The sequence below is a fragment of the Equus caballus genome, chromosome 6, assembly GCF_041296265.1.
Source record: "Equus caballus isolate H_3958 breed thoroughbred chromosome 6, TB-T2T, whole genome shotgun sequence".
Classification (NCBI taxonomy): domain Eukaryota; kingdom Metazoa; phylum Chordata; class Mammalia; order Perissodactyla; family Equidae; genus Equus; species Equus caballus.
The window spans coordinates 40965044-40972737 of NC_091689.1; the positions used below are offsets into that span (position 1 = coordinate 40965044).

The window sequence follows — 7694 nt, forward strand, 5'->3', positions numbered from 1 at the left end:
AAAGGTACCAGATAATCCTTGTCGAATCAGCTAATCAGCCGTTCTAGGTTCAGACTATTGGGGTATCTGAATCCAGGAACGGAGAAAAGGAAAAGGATAGATTCTGACAGGAATTTCAACAGGGCCTAGGCTCAATCTTCAAAGCAAGCGCCTGACCCCATTAAAACCCTCCCTTCTAAAGATAGGAGACTTGATTGGAAGGTGCTCCGACATCTGCTTTTCTGAGAGTGATGATTGGACAGACCATGAAGAGAGGCAGGTGCTGTAGCCAATGGGCAGCTAGCTGGGGGAGAGGGTCTAAGGAGTGGAGCAGTTGGTGAGGAAGGAGAGGCGTCGGTTGGAACAGGAGGCCTCAGCGGGAGAGGAGAGAGCAGGTAGGGCTTCAGAGCTGCGGCGACAGAAGCCGGGACATGGGGCGTCCACACAGGATCCGTTCCAGAGAAGCCGGGCTGCTGCGTGAGAAGGCAGGCTTTGAGTCATCATTTGACTCATGTTGTTGGAGATGTGCTCTTTAATTTGAGCCACAAAGCTCAAATTGTTGAAGGAAGAAAACAAAGAGCTGTGGGCCAGGACACCAACGATTTAATTTTTCACGAGAGTTGGCAGGTGAGAGTGGGGACCCACCGTGGCTCTCCCCTTTCTTCCCTGTCAACTCGGGCCACGAACTTGTGAAGCAGGCAAAGTCCAAAATTCAGGCTGCCAAGTTAAAGACAGTTCTGGTTCTCATCCTGGTGCCTCTGTTTACTCGGCTGCGTGATTGTGGGGCAGTCACTTAAGCATTCTAAATCCCAGTTTTCTTGTCTGTTCTCAGTTCTCTTATCGTTCCTATCTCAATAGAAAATTGGGAATATTTATACCCATCTCAAAGTTGTTCTAAGGAATAAATGAGACAATGAAGGCATAACTGTTGGTTGATAGCAGAGTGCCTGGCGCATAGTGGGCACTCGATGTCTGCATTGTTGCCTCATGTTCCCATCTATGCCTTCAGCTCTTTGCTGGTCCACCCTCCGCGCGGGCGGAGCATGCAGTCCTGCATCCACCAGTTCACTCTGGAGGCTGCCTCTCGTGATTGCTGTGTTTGGACTGTTCAAACGTGACCTGATACTTGGGGGTAATTTAGAAATATTGCTGATCTTTTAAAGAGACTTTCAAGTGCTAGCTGTGACTATTTTTCAATAAAATCCAAAGCGTTTTTTTTTTTTTAAACCCAAGAAATAACAAGTGCTGGCAAGGATATGGAGAAATGGGAACGCTTGTGCATTGCTGGTGGGAATATAAAATGGCAAAGGCACTGTGGAAAACAGTGTGGAGATTCCTCAAAAAAATCAAACGCAGAATTACCACATGATCCAGCAGTCCTACTTCTGGTCATCTACTCGCAAGAAGTGATCACAGGGACTCAAACGTATTTGTACACTCATGCTCATAGCAGCTTTATTCACGGTAGCTGAAAGGTGGAAACAACGCGAATGTCCATTGATAAATGAATGGAGAAACACAGTGTGGGACGGCACGTACACACAGTGGAGTATTATTCAGCCAGAAAAGAAGGAAATTTTGGCACGTGCTACAACGTAGATGAAACTTAAAGACATTATGCTAAGTGAAATAAGCCAGACACGAAAGAACAAACATGGCATGATTCCTCTTGGAGGAGGTTCCCAGAGTAGTCAAATTTGTAGAGACAGAAAGTAGAATGGTAGTTTCCAGGGGCTGGAAAGAGGGGGGAAGATGGGCAGTTATTGTTTGTTTAATGGGTACAGAATTTCAGTTTGGGAAGATGAAATAGTTTTGGAGCTGGATGGTGGTGATGGTTGCACAGCAATGTGAATGTACTTAATGCCACAGAACTGGACAGTTAAAATGGTCAAAATGGTAAATTTTGTGTTATGTATATTTTACTGTAATAAAACAACCCAAAGCATTTTATTAAATATTATAAACCTCAAGTTAAGTGATTGGTCCCTGTCATTTATAAGAACTATGTAAGAGAGGACAAACACTGACAATTACCCAAATTAAGCAAATACAAATATTTAAAATGTTTTATCCTTCTGTAAAGGTAATGTATCTAAACTACTAGCACAGGGCTTGCCGTATTTAGCCAGTCATAAGTGGTCAATATTTTCATTATTATTATAAATAAAGTGTGGTGATAGGTACCATCTGAAGAGTTATGGATGAAATAAAGTCATGTGTAAGAAAGAAAAGGGGATGTTCCACTCCTTTTCTCTATGGTCTTAGGGAATTTCCTGGCAAAGATACAAAGTATAGAGATTGCCGTAGGGCTTCTAGAACAGCCAGACACAACCAGAATTGTTCAATTTACGTATTTGTTCCTTCCCTCATTCGTTTGTCTAGTCTGAATAGGTCCTTATTATATGTAATGGTCTATGCTGGATGATGAGGGCATTGTAAAGGTGAATAAAGTCTCATTCCTGATCTCCAGAAGCTTATAATGCAGCAGGAGAGATGACACGGACATGTGTAATTATAATGTGGCTGAGCGTGTCCAGAGGTGGACGGCCTTTATCATGGCTGAAACCTGGAGAGAGGAATAACCGCGTCATGGGAGTGCAGATACTGCTTGTGTGTAAAGATAGGATACTGACTGCTGGTGCGGATCCACACTCGAGCAGTCTTCTCGGATGTGCTTAGCGTTCTTGGCACCCGCTCTCCCGTTCTGACCCTGCGTCCTTCTCTTTCCTTTCCTTTCCTTCCCGAGGTGCCATCAGTGAGCATTCTCTTAGTCTCGGATTCCATTGTCCCCTGAGAGTCTGAGGAGATGGCTGCAGCAGCGGTGGCTGGACTGATCCCTGTGTTGCACTCTGTGGCCGGTGACAAGTCTGGCTGCTACGTCGGGTGACATCTGTGGTTTGGCTTCATCGCCATGTATGGAATGGTGTTGTACATGGTCCGCATGCCCTGGTCCTCCATCCATGAACATTTCCAGTGCCATGGCAACATCACCTATGCTTGTTTGACTGAGTGTTTTGAAAGAAGGTTTAGCAGTCCTGTAGTGGGAATTTGGTACTTCTTTTTCTTTGTCTTCCTATCCCTCTTCTTCCTCATGGAATTCTTCATGGCTCAGATTCGGCATAAGCAGATCAAGCTCAAGTCAGAGGAGTCGGTAGCAGGTGAGGCGGAGGAGGGCTCCATGGTGGGAATCCAGGAGCAAGACCGCTCTCCAATGTCCATCTGAACCTCCCCCAGGAGAAGATGCTTTCCCTTTTGTACCTCCTTTACTTCCTGCTGCAGGTCGGCGCCCAGGGTGTGCTTTTATTCCTTCTCATGTACCAACCACTGCCAATGGTGAGCCACACCGTCATTCACTGCAGCCCCGAGGCCTGCCCTGCACCCTTTATCTGCCTCATCAGGGCAGCATGGAGAAACGAATGGCCCTCTACACCCTCACCACCTTGTCCTTCATGATCATCCTCTTCTGCTTGGGTTTCTTCATGTACAGCATTCATCACTACCTGTTAAAGGGGCTTTCAAGTGCGAGGTTTTGGCTTGACTGACGTTTGGAAGTTCTTACTTAGAGTCTTCCTCCCTTGCACTGGGAAGTTAGTGTCTGGGGCAGGGCTTCCTCCTGCTAACCCTCTTTGCTTTCCTTTCATATAATAAACATTTATTGTTCTTGTTTTCTCTCTCTACAGCCAGGATAACATTGTCTAACTGTGGGGTGGGTGGTACGCACTTGATAATATTTCAGAGTTCTCTCACACGTGCTGTCTAATTTGGTCCTCATCAGAAGCCTGGGGCATTGAGCTTGCTACTTCATTCTTCCAGTATTTTCAAATCAGGAAGAGTTTTCATAGTCTTAGAACAAGAGATTTAAAGATTCTGAGGAGATTGATTGCTTCTGCTCTGGCTCCCCAATGTTAATTGTAAATGCAGAGAAGATAATTCTTCTCCACAGAAGAAGTTTCAGCTGGACTTGCAGGCAGATTCCCCAAGCTCCTAGGAGTGGCCCCCGTCTTGCTGCCTCACTCAAGTCTCCAGTGAGGACTGAATAAATCTGGATGAATCCCACTGGGGAGAGGATGAGTCACCGTTATGGCAATTCTGATTAATCACTCCATCCAGTAGAGTAACTCTTTTGTGCCTGTTGGTTCAGTGGCATAAGGAGCCTAAAATGGCCAAGTGGCAGTCTCATCTTCCAAATCATTGGAATCATTGTTGTGTCTTTGATAGAAGCATTCCCCCATTGGGAACTGAGACCTCCAAACCAGAAGAGCTCACAGTTGCTGGATGGGAAACGAACAACGCTGCTGCTGTTTTTTTCAGGTGTAGTAGTCACAGCAGCTGCTCTCACTTCCACCCTTTGATTCCCAGATACATTTGTTCTGACTCTCTGGGAGACAGCACCATACAACGGTCTCTGAGTCAAAGCGTATAGTGCAGCCTGTCAGACAGACCCCACCCTTTCAGGGTGTTGTCTCACACTTGATACTGTAACTGAATTTTCAGTAAGCCATTGCACCTTTCAATTCAGCCAGCTGTTTTGGGGTGATGGGATATTGTGGTAAGATTCCATGGGCATGAGCCTATTGCTACACTTCCTTTGCTGTAAAATTAGTTCCTTGATCAGAAACAGTTCTGTGAGGTATGTATCTATCACCCGAGCACCATGAGCCCCCACTCTGACTGGTGGCACACAGTGGTGTTCTGGGTCCTTAGGAATTAGCATCACTTCAGAGCCCATGTCTAGTGATCCCGTAGTAGTCTGGGTCTTTCCTTTTCTCCAGGGCCCAGTCACTCCAGTAAATCACTACAGATCGGTTCAGGGAAGTCTTAGAGAGGACTTGCTATACTTGGGGCAGTACTGCAGAGTCCCCCTCCTTCAGCCAAGGGACTCTGGATCTGTGGATTGGCTTAGGACTGGAAACTTTGTGAGAGGCCATGACTCTGCATTGCAGTGACTCAAACCGGGTCTTGAACCAACAGATCTAGAAGTTTTTCAGTTCTATGGATCAGGGATGGCAAACTTTTTCTGAAAAGGGCCAGAAAGCAAATATTTTAGGCTTTGCAGACCAAACAGTCTCTGCCACAACTACTCAGCTCTCCTGTTGTGGCAGGAAGGCAGCCGCAGACGACATGCAGATGAATGGGTGTGGCTGCGTTCCAATAAAACTTCATTTACAAAAATAGGTGGAGGGCTGGATTTGGCCATGGGTCATAGTGTTGATTCCTGCTAAAGACCCAGCAATATTTTAGTAGGCTGACTGTTTATTTTGTTAGTATGTGATCAATTAATCACCACTTGAGATCCCCGTGGGCCAAAGCATTCTGATGACCTTTGTTCCTGCTGGCTCTTATGGTAAATGTGTCCACTTTGTCTTGGGCAGTTACGTGCTGCCTCTTGGCCTCTGTTACTCCAGGATTTCATCAGCCTCACTGAAATCAGAGTAGCACCTCCCATGGTCATATCTAGTCTATAAATGAGAGCAACCATAGAGCTTTTAAAGGATGCACGTACTCCTTCACTAATTTATTTCTCAAAATCTTAGTGAAGGGAGGGTCTTCTGAGCCTTCTCAGGGGATGTGGTTGGGGATGGGTATGCATGTTACACATGATAAATCCACATCAACGTTCCTATCTTCCTAAGCCTTTGGATTCCTTCCTCCACATCAGACCACGGAAGCTATGGCATCTCACTCTCATTAAGTAGATAACACTGTTGGGTTCAAGTGTCAGTCAGCCAAATAATATGTTAGAGCCACATCTAGCTGTACAATTTAAAATATGAAATCTGAGATCTCTAGTAAGTGCACACGTATAAATTAATTTGTCTGATATGGTGCTATATTCCTCTCTCCTTGGTCTAAGTTGCTTAGAATCCACTCCTACACACATTCCCCAGGTTTCTGCCAACATATATTAGAAAAGTCTTGCAATTCTTTTAGTGTATAAGCCATTTCCTCCTGGGTCATACTGTGTATCGAGTTCCTGAAATATACTGAGATTTGACCCAAGTTGTAGACCTAGTGGGTCGTGAGGAGAATCAGCATCCCTTTCAAGGCATCTGCCCCGGGTGAAGTTGTCACAGGGTTTTCCAGCAAAGGAAGGCTCGTCTGACCTACTTGTATTGTCAAAGGATGGTCACAGTGACTTGGAGATTTGAGATTCTCAATTCATTTGAATCCTACCAGACTTCCCCATTCCAGGTTTCAGAGTCTCATTACTTCTCAGTCAACCTCCTAACTTTTACGTAAAACTTGTAAAATCTGCGAATTCAACTGCTATTGTATTTCAGCCACTTGCACAGTTAAGTCCTGTGTTTGATATTTAGCAATACTGGCCCTGTGGTTACAAGAAATAAGAGATTATATTCGGATGAGCACGGAAGCTCTCTGATCCCCAGACTGTGACCCTGAGCTTATCTTTTTCTTTCTGTAAGTGCTGCCGTGCACTCGGGGAAAATCAATTCCACACCGCAGTCCTTGTTGTCACTGCTACCGCCATAACAATCCAGTGCAGCAGCCACTGGGGCCCCCAAGGCGTTTGCTTTAATTAGCACTTCATCCCAGTCAGCCACAGGTGATAATTTAATGACCTGCAATGTCATTGTATGTCATCGATAACTAGCAGCTGATTTTCCAGCTTCAAGGAACTCACCACTGCCCTCAAACCCAAACACATGACCCAACCCATTCTCAGATCCCATCTTTGAGAGTTTGTCTCCTCAGGCCACCCCCAGTCCCAATTCTATTAAGGTCCACTCAGGAGACAGAAACCACACCGGCAAATTGAACCAGAAAAATTTAATACAAAGAATTGTAACTTATAAAAGGTGGTTAGCTATCAAACCAGAAGTGGCAAGTGCAAAAAGCAGCTCCTACCTCAAGAGCTGAGGGACAGTGACTCAGGAAGGGATTAAGAACCTGGAAGAGCTCTCCCCACCATTCACCTCAAGGCAGACTCATCTCTTCTTGGAGAGGCATGCCTGCCGTAGGAGCACACTGCCTGCCGGTGCTAAGGAGACTGGCTGGAGGGCGTGGCCAGAACGGCCTCATTCACATGGCCTGCTGGGTGGCGGAGAGACTTGCTGGAGGGCCATAGCAGGCCGGAGCTGGTCTGCAAAGGCTGCTGAGATGAGCAATACCAGGCCCTTACATACCACTCCACTGGCTAGCGTGCCTAAAACAGCACACTAAAATTCAGAAGAAACTCTTGATTCTGCAGTGGCCTCGCAGCGTCCCTTCAGTGCTCTCTATTGACAAAGCCTCTTTGTTGACACTGAGCCAGCTGGCAAAGGAGAAATGTTTAAAGGGTCAAGCTGGGGCTAGCCCAGTGGCGCAGTGGTTAAGTTCGCATGTTCCACTTTGGCGGCCTGGGGTTCACCGGTTTGGATCCCAGGTGCAGACCTACTGTGTTGTGGCAGGTGTCCCAGATATAAAGTATAGGAAGATGGGCACGGATGTTAGCTCAGGGCCAGCCTTCCTCAAAAAACAAACAAATAATAAAGGGTTAAGCTCTAGTATCACACAGCAGGGTAAAGAAGTGTGGATTTAGTGCTGAGAGGCAATGAATTGATAACTGGGAAAGGGGTAAATAAATTTTGTGTGTTTAACAGACAACAGGAAGGCCAGTGTAGCTGAAAGTGACTGAGTGGGGCAGAGACAATGGTGGAAAATGAGGTCTGAGAAACAGAGAGGTAGACGAGGTCAGATCATTTAAGGCTTAATAG

General features: G+C 46.0%; 1 long non-coding RNA gene across 1 annotated transcript; it reads left to right on the forward strand.

Annotated features, from left to right (window-relative positions):
• The first annotated feature begins 287 nt into the window (after positions 1-287).
• Positions 288-6767, forward strand: LOC138924751 (uncharacterized). The gene is made up of 2 exons (XR_011439897.1): positions 288-374; positions 2726-6767. It is a non-coding gene; the product is annotated as an uncharacterized lncRNA (long non-coding RNA).
• Positions 6768-7694: the final 927 nt, after the last annotated feature.